The sequence below is a fragment of the Trachinotus anak genome, unplaced genomic scaffold (genome assembly GCF_046630095.1).
Source record: "Trachinotus anak isolate AG129_WGS33_773 ecotype Australia unplaced genomic scaffold, CSIRO_AGI_Tana_v1 ptg000001l, whole genome shotgun sequence".
In the NCBI taxonomy this organism is placed as follows: domain Eukaryota; kingdom Metazoa; phylum Chordata; class Actinopteri; order Carangiformes; family Carangidae; genus Trachinotus; species Trachinotus anak.
In genome coordinates, this window is record NW_027273852.1 from 22,265,082 (window position 1) to 22,280,023 (window position 14,942).

The 14,942-nt window shown below is 39.0% G+C and overlaps 1 long non-coding RNA gene across 1 annotated transcript; it reads right to left on the bottom strand.

Annotated features, from left to right (window-relative positions):
* Positions 1-2,480: 2,480 nt before the first annotated feature.
* Positions 2,481-8,384, bottom strand: LOC139624988 (uncharacterized). The gene is made up of 3 exons (XR_011691801.1): positions 7,911-8,384; positions 7,183-7,363; positions 2,481-6,145 (listed from the first exon to the last, which is right to left on the bottom strand). It is a non-coding gene; the product is annotated as an uncharacterized lncRNA (long non-coding RNA).
* Positions 8,385-14,942: the final 6,558 nt, after the last annotated feature.

Consider the following 14,942-nt stretch of genomic DNA (forward strand, 5'->3'; position numbering starts at 1 on the left):
ATAATCTCTCTCTCTTATAGAGTTACATGGTTATTTTTCAGACTGTAGCTACTTTGCCGTGGTAGTTGTGGACTGTCCTAATATAAAAAAGATGTTTGTCATACAGTTTTTCTTCACTAACTACAATAATAAAGTCATCATCAAATTTGTATTGGATTGTGTAAATAACAATTGGACTAGAGAATTACAAAATTATATAAATATAATTTATGTACAGATGTTACTATGCCATGTATTGCTCTATGAATCATTATAGTTAATTTTACTTGCCAATTTGCTAATATTAGCCAAAATTAGCCACCATCAAACCAGACAAGCTGAAGCTATCCTGTCGCAGAAAAATCCTTAAGTATATTCAATTGTGCAAGGCAATGAATTTTTGCTTGTAAACATGAAATCATCAAACTTTAAGGGGTTAAATTAAACTGTCTTAGTTAGCTAAGAATACCATATGATGTTGTAGCTACGAGAAGAATAAGGTCAGCAACTGGAAAGATCATGTGGCACACCTTTACCTAGAGCGTAGAGAATCAGCCAATAAGAAAGTAGGCTTTTTGTCTGGAAATTAAGCATGAAACAGGCCTGTAGGTAGGTTTGATCATGTAGCAGCACATTAGAATAATGGAATACAGGATGTCTGCAAAAAATATTACATTACATACAGTTACATAACTATTTCACATTATGAATCTAAATACATTTTAGATAATAACGTAATAATAAGTTAATGGCAAATGGCTACAACATCATATGTTAGAAGAAAAACAAAATGTATAATCATTTGCAATTTATTTTGAGTTCAAAAGATCCATTTTGCAGAAGACCCCCCTTATGAAGTGCTATACTTAGGCTCATAAGAAATAATTTAGACTTCAATCAAAACAGTAAAAGCAATATGGCAACAACTGCCGTCACAGTGCCAGGACCTCTAATTGTAATCTACTCTGTGAGCAGTTTAAAGAACACAGACCATGAATGCCTCAAAGCTGCACTTCCAAGAGCCAGGCAAGCATGATGGACGTCGAAAATGAGCCACGTCTGTGATGCAAAGAGCAGGAAAGGTTCAGAAATTTTGTTAGACAACAGGGGAGTCTTTTGAAGAGAGACTTTGCATAGAAAACTGAGCTGATGATATAACTTTCCATTATCTTGAAATTCGGTATAAGTTATAGCCACAGTTTATAAATCTGTCACCGGTAATGAAACACTGGATGGTGCAATAAATTGCTCTAAGGGCTCTTATGGCAAAAGTGGAAACATGCATATTTGTGCTTCTCTATATGGAAAAATTCAGCCAAGGAAAGGCTTGTTGTTACAATATTAAAAATTATACGATACACCATGTGTTTTCAAACTGATCAGATCTGTCTGAACATATTTGTAATTTACAAGTCTCAAGATTGCTCAACACCACAGAATTATCTTCTGCTTAGACGGTGTTGTCACTAGCTTTCATCAGTTATGGTAGTGATGTAGGCATGAACTCAGTGAGCAGCTTTATGGGCAATGACAAGCATGTATGACGGATGCTTCACTCTGGTTAATGTTGGCTGTTTTCACAGTGGCATTTTCTATTTGCAGAACAATCACCATGAACCTGTACATGTCACACAACAACAAAATAGAAATACAAAAAAATGGGAAAGGTTTTGAATAAAGTGAAACTGAGCTACTTTAAAATGCACTTCAAACTCTGTGGATGAGATTTTTTTCATTGAAAGTTGAAGTATTCTGAAAATCAGCACATTGTCATCCAGCAGACACTGTTCTGTCCGTGTGTGTTGAAGAACACACAAGTGTTATATTGTACAGTGGTGTCTTGGTAGGTGAGTATATTGAAGCTTCAAGGTAAATCGACCAACTGCAACAGTAAAATGCTGCTTACACATGAATGTAATAGTAATAATAAAACAACAATAAAATATAAATAGTGCGACAGTCATTTGTCTGAATTATGAGTATCCTACTTTTACTTTTAACACTTTAAGTACTGTGCTAACATTTTAAATGCTTGTGATGTAATTTTTATATTAAAGTACTCCAACTTTCAAGATCGACCTCCAGCTGCATTGATCAGCACAGATAATGTTGTTATCTAATGTTATGTTCATCTCGTTGTCTCCTTCTGGAGATGCCTCCCCTTCCAGGTCTTAACTGTCATCAGTGAAACTGATTGATGGTTTTTACTTGTTTGCTTCAAATTGTTGTAGTATGAGCTGTAATGCAGGCAAGTCATTTGTTCCCAGAGTTTGTCCTTCAAGAGCTTCTCCCCAGGCTTGGTGCAGATTTAACAGGGTACTTATGTCGCCTGTGGGGAGGCACTGACCTGGAGACTGAAGTCAGGGAACAGAAGTCTCCTGTTCACAGTAAACACCATAAGGTACTGTACTGTACTGCAACGTGTATACATATACAGTACAGTATATTCCCTAGTATGTGTAAAGTTCCTATATTTCCTATTCATAGTCACTAAATCTAAATCAAATCTAAATCAAAGCTAAAATAATCCCGAGGATTATCTCCTCAGACTCAAAACCCTTGTGATGTCTTGTGATGTTTTGGCTGTTAAGGAATAATATTGATTTTGCTTAAATATACCACGTTAAAACATTTTTACCACGCCAGTGTATGGTACTTTTTCTTTCATATCTTTATTTCATATGACCTGACAATTCTTTTTTTTTCATTTTGACGTACTGTTTCAACATGTTGGACCCAAAAAACATAAGAAAAACACATCAAATCAAACATGGAAAATGATGCGTTATTGACTGTAAAAAAACACAGACGTGCTTACTGAAGCAAACTGAAGGCTTTAATTGTGAGCACAGGTTGTAGATGTGAATCTATGATATATATGATAAAATAGATATAAAAACCAAGGTAAATACAACTATTTACAGCAAAAATCAGGAGTGGCTACAGGCGTTTCTTTTCTTTTCCCCTGCATTACTCTTCAAAACTGTTTAATATACACAATAAGACAGAGAGCTGTATGTGAGTGTGAGGAGTTTCTAAATAGCGCAAAGAAACATAAAAAGGTAAAATTAGGACAAAATCAAACTGTTTGCTTCATTTTCTCCAACACAAACAACTCCAACTCAAATCTTCCAAAAACAAGTTATCTCTGTCTCCGTTTCTCTCCTGCCTTTCCCATCTCACTGGCTTCAGTGATTAGTTCGCCCCGCCCCCACCTCCCACTAACATTCAGCCTGTAGAGTCAGCAGATTCAGATGTTTTTTTCAGTTTCTTTATTTGACAAGAAATTGCGACGATATTAATGCAACTCCTCCCCCATAATGTTTGCATAGATTTGCATATGCTTGCATAAATGATGTTTTATGTCATATTCAGGTTATCCTATCTCTGTTTTTACTTGGTCTATCAACATAAAAAAAGCTGATTATTTTAAATCAGCACTTCGACAGAAGTTGACGGCTATGCTCAACATGACTTTGCTTGGATGCTGTAATGTGATTTGATCACGCTGGCGTGATTGGCAACTCCTGAAGCATAATTATTAAAGGAGCTATTTGTAGGCTTTTACAATTGCTCCATAGCCAACGTTAGCATTAACAGCTGTTGATTTACCTGTGTTACCGAGGGCTTCAAGAGGTTATAATACGACCTCTGAGCAGCGCTACTTCCTCAGGGCAAACTGGATGCTACAGTGACTCAGAAGATTAGATTGGATTTAATATTGAAGCAAGACAAAAGATTGCTTTCCACTGGAGACAGCTCTTGGTGAGTGAAGGAATGAAGTTTGATGCTGAACGTTTATTCTAGACTGGTGAGTAAACCGCTGTAAACGCTAACGTTGGCTATGTAGCAATAGCAAAAATTACAAAAAGCTCCTTTAACAAAGCTCTTGCAGCTGTTTTCACAGGGTGAGTAGTAGTGCCTATGGCAAGAAACACAAACCTGTACAACAGGTGGCATGTCCCTTTAAAAAGAAATGTGAAAATAACACTTGTTAAAATGAACTGAGAGAGAGGGAGAGAAACAGAGTGGAGTCATGTGAGGTGAGACCCTGCTGAGCCCAGGAGGCTCATCTACAAACATTATGGTGCACCTGGTCCTCCTTATCGCTAAACCTGAGTTCTGTCAATTCATTTCCATCTCATAAGTGCAAAAGCTAATACAGAAAATTGCATCAATTACCCAGGTGAATAGATGCACACACAGTATGGCTGTGAACTCACTGTAACGTAGATACACCATACTGCGTTCTGTAACCTCACACTGCCCCTGCATCATCGGAGGTAAGCTTCTTAATGGTAGCAAATGGGCTCACAAAGGCTCACAGACAGGAAGAGTAATTGATTTTTTTTTTTTTTTTTTTTTTGAAATTTGGATTTCTTCATCTACCCATTTGCACCCATGTGTTGAAATTGCACAAGGAAAAGAAACTTTGTCTTGGAAATGAGGATAAGATATGTAGGAAAACATGTAAACTACTTAATACTGATGACTTATGATAAGACTAATTTCAGACACACACACACACTGCCTCTGCTCTCTCCATATGGCTGAGAACCCTTTCACAAGGTCATAATTAGATCTATTAATCATGGTTACAAATAAAGAGGAAAATCTCATCAGGGCTATCGACCACCCTAATGTCCTCCAATTAACAAAGTCTCACAGGCCACACGTGGAAATGGAACAAAGTATAGATCATCTGTGCACTATAGCTGTGCACTACCATATAAGATTGTAGTGATGGATCCTTGATGTTTTCATGCCCTAGAGTTAGTCATGGAGTCAAGCCCTGCTTTAAAGTGCATTTCATTGTTTGTGTTGCTGACATGAAGCAAAAACCTGCTTCACAAAGGAGTGTGATGTGGAAGGTTAGTGAAGTCTTCACTACACGCTCAGTGACAGAAGACTCAGCTGTCAGGAGCAGCTGATCTGATCCCTCCAATCTACACACAAGGATTGTGCATCAGCGTACAAGACAGCACATGAAAGCAGCCCATGAGACGTGATGAATAAAAAAAAAACAAAAAAACAAAAAAAAAACCAAACTCCACATGTCCAGATCAGTCACGCTACTGGCAATATTGACAGCAGATGAAGTCTGCTGCACAGAGCGCACATACATTTAAAATCAAGGATAGCAGGACATTAGATTTTAATTAGACTTGTGAATTTCTTATATCATTATGGCTTTAGAAATGCTACACACACGTCATGGTGCCCAGTGACAGTCACACAGTGAAGCAACAGTAAGGAAAACACAGTTTTGAGTGAAGGACTTTAAGATGGTGACACTGGGCATCTTTACAAGACAGATGTTAAAATGTTATAGGTAAAAGGCATTGTGATTCTGAGCTTATGACTAAGAACATTTGTAATTAATCCAATGGCCACAAAGAATTTATGGTACTGTATTGGCTGTTTAGGGCCTTTGAAGCCCCTGAGGAATCTGGGGCCCCTGGGAAGATGCTCACTTTGCCTGAGGTAATCCATATATATTGGTATTTTATTCAAAATGTTCAGTTTTAACCCAAAGCCACATGTATGATGTCAGAAACAGTTTTATTAAGAGACTCTAATGAAATTATAACACAGGTTTTTCTTTTCCTGCTTAACAAAGCACAGCTGTGCGAAGAACAAAAATAACAGGCCCAGCCTGTCTGAAAATGTACAGCATATACACATATATAATATATAAACTTATGAATTCCAAAAATAAATATATAATAAACAACCTATATTACATACAAACAGACATATCTCTAATAATGCTCATACAGAGCTGTGCAAATAACAAAAATGTAAACAGAAGTAACAGGCCTACACTGTTTGAAAATATACAGCTTCCACTGTTGCAACAGAGACCATTTCTCTAGCGACATGGTCGGCCACCGCCTTGGTTATATCACGCCACTTGGCACTTGGCTGCGAGGGCTTGGAGGCTGAGGCTGCTCTGTGCAGCAGTTTGTGGTGCTACTGTAGCTGATGGAGTAGATTGGAATAGCTCCACCTCTTGATTGAATCGGCTTCTGGAATTATTTACAGACGGTGTAGTTTTGCTGCTCATCTGAAATCCGAAATATATATATATTTTTTTTTTTTCCACATTGTTGACTGGTGCCACGTCCCTCTCCATGTAGCTGGAAATGTTGTGAGGCAGAGGGGCCTGTGTGAAGACACAGAGGAAGAGAGGGAGCAGGGTTGAGTAGATGGTGTGAGAGAGGAGTGGAGTGGAGTGGATGGTATGAGAGAGGAGATATATATATATATATATATATATATATATATATATATATATATATATATATATCGTTTGTTCCATCCCATATCTCGTTGTCCATAATACCGATATACCGCCCAGCCCAAGGCCAGACACAGTGGAAAACCAGGTCCTGTCTGACAGTCATTCAGGATTCATGAAAGTGTAACAACATACTTAATTCTAGTGTGGAGATTTTGGAGGCTGAGAGATGTGAGCTATGTGACCGATGCTGTGTGAATCAGACAGGAACAGTGTCTCTCCAACACAGTTACACGAGGAGAAAGCCATGGAGCCCAGCTGGAGTCATGATTTAAAGAAATGTTTGTGAGACCAAAATCATGATGTGAGAGAAGTGGCCGTAGGGCTACGGTCTAGACAGTAACCAGACTTGCTACAGCCTTTCCAAAGTAATGTTATTTCTCCCTTTTTGTGCAGAATGTTGACAGGCCACAATGACAAAGCAACAAAAATGAAATATTTTGTAGATGTTTACGTTGGCTGGCCAACAATATAAATGGATTTCATTTTTGCTGGAAACTAACATGCACAACACAAGGTTGTTAGGATTATTTTTCCTCTTATTGTTGGTTTGTTTATTTGCCTGCCTGGCCTCACTGGGCTGTGTCTGTAAATAGAGACAGAAGGACCAGGAGCAGATAAAGTGGACTGCCCTCATGAGAGTCTTGAGCAAATTGCTATCTGCTGCTCCAGTGAAGCTACTCATTTCTGAGCAGAATAATGCTGTTGTTAGACTGGGTGACCTCAACATTTAAACATGTACTGTTAGACATATGTAGCTCTAAGAAAATAACAAACTAAACAAATAAGTCAGATGTGCCCATAAGAGTGGAAAACACACACACTGTTTTCTCGTATGAACTGTTGCCCTTTCATACATGCGGTACACAACAGGACTGTGTCCAGGTTGGAGGCGTTCTCACCAACTGGAAATTCTTGGTTTCGTCTAAGTGAGGGATGGCGCCTGAGTAGAGCGTGCAGGAGAAATGATAGACACCTCATCAACACACTCGCTCACTTGCTGTGAATCCTTGCTGTGAGTTGGCCTTTGGGCAGCGTGTCGGGTTTCCTGGTGGGGGCCTGGCGGGGCCCACCTCCCTCCGTCTTAGGTGGCGCAGACAGAGGGAAAAAGAAAAGGGTGTCAGACTCCCTCTGAAACGGTTCAGTCTCGACCAAGGGAGGATACAAGGACACAAAAAGTAACGTTGCCCTAAATAAAGGTCCATCCAAATAAAAAACAAATTAAAAAAATCATTTTCTTGGAGGGAAGGAGAGGGCCACACCGGCTGTGTTGCTGGGGGGGTTGAGCTCCAATAATGATTATTAAAATCATAAATAATCTCATGATACTGTCTGCTGTATATGTACATATGTACAGGTAAATATGTGAATATTCTATATTTTATTGGCACATTGTACATTATATATCTTCTATTACCATATTATTACCATAGGTTTGAATCTTTTCCCAAGAAGAACCTTAAGATAACCCGTCAGTGTGATACGGTGCAGTGACAGTGAACATGATTATAGCTGACAATGCATTTAGCAGACCAGTGGCATAACTGCCACCCTGTGCACTCAAGAACCCATGTGTAAGTTTTTGCTATTGCTACATAGCCAGCGTTAGCATTAACAGCTGTTTACTTACCAGTCTAGCAGAAACGTTGTGAGTTCTGTATCAAACTTCATCTCTTTACTCACTAGTAGCTGTCTCCAGTGGTGGAAAGCAATGCCAGCGCTAACGATTTTCTCTATCATGTCTTTTCTTCAACTGAGGTTAGCACACTAACCAGCTACCCCCTGCAGGTCTCGTCACCTTTCCATGGCCACTCACTGTAGCCTCAGATCTGCCCTGAAGACACAGCTCAGAGGGCAAATTAAAACCTCCATGGCTGTGGTAAGCTCTTGTCAAGCGGCAATCACCAACACCCGCTCCCAGCAAGAAACCATGTTCGATGGCACAGCAGACTTACAAATAGCCCCCTTAAAGCGAGGCTATGTAACTTCTGAGCAAAGAAAAAACACATAAACTTAAAAATTAAAAGTTATGTTCAAAATCAAAACACATCTTACTCAATTCATTACACAAAACTCAGGTTTTGTTGCTGTAGCTTTTACTTTGACCAGCAGCTCATGATGACTGGTGTTTGAGAGCTTGAAGTAGATGTGACTTTACTTACTTCTGCTCCTGCTGTACTTTACATTAGCACTGATCGTTTTTTAAACCAAAAAGCTCAGGTTAGTAGGTTGGTTCAGTTCAGTGCCAGTCGTTTTTGTTTTTACAAAAATGCGTACAGGCATGTGAGTGTGCAATAATGACGCAATTAAGATGATGACTGCTCACAATATTAACTCACTGAGTAACTAACCAGCCTAACTGATATCAACGGTAATGGTGACATCACTAAAAAGAACAAAAAGCCCTGCAGGTTAGCAGTGAGCAGTAATATCATTACTCAAACTGTCTGTGCTGAACATCCATCCATTATACTTGCCGTAGTTGTGCGCTCACAGTTTCACTGTGCCAGGGTTACCAACATTTCAGGTGTGCAAATTTTCAGGTTTACCTCCAAACAGGGTGGTTTAGCTCATTCGTCTTGATGATTAGCTTGTTTACTTCAGCCTGCCGGACGATCTGGCTGCTTGTGCTTCAGTAGCATCACAGCCCCGTTGTTGCAAGGACTTCTTGATAAACACTGATATAAGGCCATACTTCCTCCTGCCACCGGTGAACTCCAACACATTTATTCCTTCATCCACGTGTTGGAGTGGTACTGACTCTGTCCTTGTTATCGCTGCTGGATCACTGCTATCTTGAGGAATTACAGAGGCACAGATAAGAGTTTAAGAGCTTTTTTTTTCTTTTTTTTTTTTGAGATTTATATCTGAAGTCTTTAAACTGTGATTATGCTGCTGCACATCAGTCAGGGCAGAAATTAGTTGTTTGCTTTCATTCTGTATTTAGCGCTACGAGCCCTGACATCGAGAGCTTTCTATCTGTCAGCAAAGTCTCCATCAAAGAGGAGCTCTGCTGATTTTTTTTTTTTTTTTTTGGTTTCTTAATGCTTTTTCCCTGATTTAGAAGAGTCATGTTACCAGTGGTCAAAATGAAAGCTGTGCCTTCCAGCCTGTCCTGTGATATCACACTGCTCTTTCATCTCTTGGTTTTAATTGGAAACAATTGTATGATGGATATTAAGTGTTTTCTGGGTTGTTCTTGACAGCAGCTCTATGACACAAAGTTTGTATGGTTGCAACTGTTGTCATTAAACTGTGAAATGCTCCCTTAGAAGAAGCAAACCAAGTAAATGGTTGAGGCACCCAAAAGGGCCCCGATGGCCCCTCATATTAGCACATTTTGCAATGACAACTATAAATCCCCTTCAACCTCCCATTAAGACACTGTCATCTTAAAGGGAGGTTTGGCATCGTCTCTACGTGTCGGAGAACTTGGAGCATGTTCATGCAGCACTGACAGGCAGGGATGTCACAATACCAGAATTTTGGTATTTGGTGCAATACCATTAAAATTCCATGATACCAAATTCGATAGCACAGCAAAACAACAGAGGCCGCTGCACACACGCACGTGAGCGTGTGTGTGTGTGCATGCACGGTGTGCAGCAGTAGTTTAAACTGACTGACAAGGAGACAGACCCATAGCGAGAAAATATTCATTTAGAAAGTCAGTGTTATATTCTGACAGAGTGAACGGTGGAGACTGTGGCTGCTAATGATGCGAGCACCCAGCTCACACTCTGAGCCAGGGAGGGACATGGCTCTGAGGACGGTTGGTGAGCCCGTCCACCAGACACCAGGGCTCACAGCACACGTGAATGCAGTTTTGTTCAACTACACTGGGCATTTGCAAACATGTGTATGTGGTTGTGTTTCACACGTTGTAGGTGGCCAGCTTGTAGAAACATACAGTCATGTAATCTGAGCAGCATATTTCTCAGGACCCTCACAGACATGGTACCATGGTACTAAAAGCCAGCTGGCTATAAATATGTATCTTATACATTTTATCAGGCAGGATCTTAGCATCTTTACACGCCATGTTTTTGCATCTTAACAAAATCTGCCATCTGAAGACATACGAAGTGTGTTTACATGATTATGTTCAGTGTCTTAATGCGTCCAAAACACCACTTTTTCTGCGATTCAGGGGGAAATAAGTGCGGAGAGAACACTTCCCTTTTCTTCCTTTCCTGATTTTCTGCTGTATCTCGGCACTGTGTTACTGCCCTCCATGTCCTGTAATGCCTCGTTCTCTTTCCAAGGATTATTTGAATATGCACTTTGTTTCTCAAATTGAATTTACTACCACTCTAAGTGTTATTATTAATAGATGTGACCATAAAATGTTAAAGCCCGTGAAAAATCATGAAAGAATCACGCTGAACATGCTGTCAGCCACAGACAAAGAATATCTGATGTATCGATTGCTTAATGCCTGTATGAGCGTGAGTTCATTTCCTTGTGCAGCATTTTGGTCTGGAACTCTTAAACTTTCTTTTTTCCAGCTTTTTGTTTTTAAAAAAGGAAACCGCAGCAGGCATTTCTGGCATAACAGTGCAACAACCTATCATTAAACATGGCCATTCATTCCACAACAATTGCTCTACAGAATGCTGGCAAGTTCAAGAGTCAAGCCAATAAAGGAGCTGCTTCTGTCTGCTAACTTTGTTGAAATAACTATCTTTATGTATTGAAGTTATTCCAAAAGTAGGAAAACCTAGAGTTCTTTCACAATACAGTAGGGTGACTGTCTCCCATCTACTATGTGGTTCAACGGATTTATTTATTTATTTATTTTTTGAAAGACTTAACTTAAATTTGAAATTTTCACACAGTAAAATATTGAGATGTGTCTTGGTGATAATACACTCATTTCATTAATGTTAGTTTTTGATGCATTTACTTTAAATCAGTTATAAAATTCAACTAACCTGTACCTCGAAGTCTAATGATTTCATAAACAGCTGAAAGTGAATTTTACATGAGGTACAACACAAAGTTTTAAAAAAGATGATTTGAATCCTGACCATCAGGTAACAGACATGTACAGACATCCCTTCACTTTTACTGTTAGCTCTACCTCCTTCTCATACCTGTCCGATCCTATAAAAGTTAGGCTCTAAGTCTGACCCATTTGCTCCTCACTTCTCTGGGGCTCTTAGACTTATAGATTTAAAGATTAAATTTTTCCACAAAACAAGGTCTGTTTTTGAATTATTTACTTACATTATCTCAAATGTTTCCATCAATTCTCAAACCAGAGAAATCACTGATTACTGACGAATCATGGTAACGTCTGTCAGTGACATCATATCTCCTGTCTCAAAGTTGACTTTCATCCAGATTTAAACGACATTTTTAACATACACTTTTTACACCTTGGTCATTTTAAACTATATATTTTAACCAGATGAAGGATTTTAGTCATCAGGCTTCTAGATCTGAAATTATATTATGTGGCTTGCATACGTGTGTGTGTTCTCACTATGTGTGTAGAGTCTGCAGGCTACTCGAATGTTGTATTTCTATTCATTATAAATTCATTTTATTTTTTTGACAGACATTGTCACTAACTTCACTGTCTCCACATGCAGCTGCTAAAATCATTAAAAAAATATTATTTTTAATATACTATACATTTTTTAAATTTCAATCATTTCAATGCCTGTGTCATATTCAGATTCAGACATAGACAACTATAGTGAAAGGTGTCTCTTTTTTATGTCATGTTGCTGGTGTGGTGCCAATATGAAATCAACAGTATTCTGTTTCTGAATCATATGAATCCTACTTTTCATTTTGTGACATAACGGCAGGTATGGCCATTAGGGCTGATGGAAGAAATTTTGTTCAGTTCAATATAATTTGAATAATTTTTTTAAAAAAGTATTATTCAAATGCTGAAATTACTATTCAAATGCTTGTTCATGCTTTTGTCATGTTGAACCCACAATACTTTTGTTGCACTTACAGAAATGTGAGGAGTGTAGTTGTTGTCAACTCGAGGCCATTGCAAACATGTGTTAGTGAGGCTCGGTCTGCCCATGTCCCACATAGCATGGTGCCTCACACCTGGCAGACAGCACCTGGGTGCACAGGCAGTAAAGAGGAGGCAGCAGCCATCAGCCCTCTGTGTGCACTGTGGTGGACACTGTGTCAGTCTGATTACACTGGCTGGCTGCTCGGCCTTCCCAATGATCCGGGACTGCCTTTCTTGGGTTCACCAGTTAGACATCCTCTTTGGCCAGTCAGGAAAGTGTAAGAGTATGTTTGAAACCATAGCTATGTCCAAAAATACACCTCTCAGCACACTAAAGCCACTGTGTCCAACAGGGTGGACTGTGCAGAATTCAGCTATAATAGCTGTGCTAGGGCAGTGTGAGTGGGTACTCAGCAGCCCAGAGGAGATGACAAAGGGCACATCCAAGACTTCAAGTGGCTTATTTGAACGCTTCAGCAAAGGTAAGTCTGTGTTGGGCCTGACACCTGGCCCTGCTGTTGTTGGAGAGCTTGAATGTCTGGACATGTCAATGCAAACCCAGACTGTCTGTGGTTTGCAGGCTGCAGTCAATTATATCTGGTCAAGAAAAATGACAAGAGCCACCTTGCACTGTATGAGAAAGCTACAACATTGGTTTACTCCACTGAATCAATTGACTCTGTTGAGATGAGGCATTCAAGACACCTTGCTGGCAAAGCAGTGGATCACCACAGGGCAGAGTTCTTCAGAGTGCTGGATGGTGTGAGGGTCTGACCAGCACAGTCTAAAGGTTCTGCGAAAGTTAAAGAGTGTGCTCCTCACTGGGAAGTTCAATGATTTTTCTGTTTCAACACTGCAAGCAACCTGCAACATTACACACATACACACACACACATATGAAAATATTTAATATATAATAATAATTCTATTAGTGCTGCTAATTGGTTACCTAAAACACATCTAACCTGATCTATATTAAGCGTAAATTATTATCTCAGCTGCATTTTTATTATTTCATTATTTCATTGTACTTTGATCCATTGAATTTTTCAGATTTCCCTCCCATACAGATTCTTGGTTTGAGGGGGTTTGGTAGGTGGGGTCACCATGGAAGTTGTTTTTTTTTTTTTGTTTTTTTTTGTGAAATAATAAAATGAGGAGTGACATGGAAGACATGGTGACTGAGAAAACGTAAAAAATATAATAGACAGGTGAAGACTGGATTTGGAAGGGTGGATGTTTAATAAATAATAATAATAATAATAATAATAATAATATACAATTTCGAATATATATGTATATATATATATATATATATATATATATATATATAATAATTAAAGAAAGACATCTTTTCTCATAGTAAGGCTGACAGTATAAGTTAACATGTGTATCTGAGTGTACCATAATAATTCACATTATAAATAATCATAACATAATAATAATATCATCATAGTCATACTATTTGTTCACACAAATGAGCTGCAGTAAAAGTCTCAGAGGAAATGAACAGGATTGGACTACAATCTGCCTTTAGTCCTATCCTCCATGAAAACCAGGGAAGCTGCAGATGTTTTTATGACAGCCTTGAGATAAAGCCTTCAGGCCACTGAGATATTAGTTTGAACACTTGTATTTGTTGTATGCTTTAAATTGCACAAAAAACTACTTGACAGCCGATCTGTTACTCATTGTCACTGACGCAGCACTACGCCATGACAGATTAGACTCTCTGCCTCTTTGCTTTCACTCCTCACCAGACATTGTTAACTTTTATGAAATACATGCTGAGGTGTCCCATGCATTAGTTTTTAAAGCTGCAGTTGAAATGCTGGCAGTACGGAGGATTTAGGACATATAGTGCTATAATACATTGCATATTGTGCAAGTTGTTGCTTGCCTGCTGCGGCTAAGGTTGACAGCTCGCCTGTGTACCTCTTGTTGCCTTCGTAACTTAGTTAAGATGTTACTAGTGGTACTAGTTTGTGTCTGTCGGGGACTGGACAAGGCTTAGTTAAAACCCAAACTGATTTACCACCACATAGGGAATTCTTTGTCAGCGTCACAGGGATCAGGGGTTCAGTTGGCCTGTTGCGTTTGTTTTTTTTTTTTTTAGTGCAGAGTAGATAGAAAGGTTTTCTTTCCATTTTATTTTTGCTTCAGAAAGTCAGTCTCTAGTTCTTTGATTTAGCAGCACCTGCCCTGCTCCCCCCTTACAGTTAATCTCAATCATCGTATCTTTACTTATCTCCTCACTACTAAATACATTTGGATTACCATCACATCTGCTTTCTGTTACTTCCCAGCTGTCGTTGTGGGCCTTGCTGTGTACTTGGTGCTGAATAGCTTCCATTTAGGGACAAAAGTTTCCTTTATTTTCCGCAACACTTCCCTAAGTCTGTGTTCTGTAAGTCTCCCCCTCTCCCCACCCAGAAGCACTATGCGTCACTGTCAGGTCGGCTGTCACACAAAGTTCACATAAACTTCAAACCACAGAGTGTGCGCTCCAGACTGACAAAGAGAGAACTGTTACTCTAATTTGTAATAACTTTGCAATTTAAAGAATATATATATATATTTTTTTTGTATTTCAGATTTAATCATCTTAATATAGAAGAATCAATAAAAGAGGGAGCCACAGGGGGGGCTTTTGGTAAAGCTGGTAGGTCAAGTTCAACA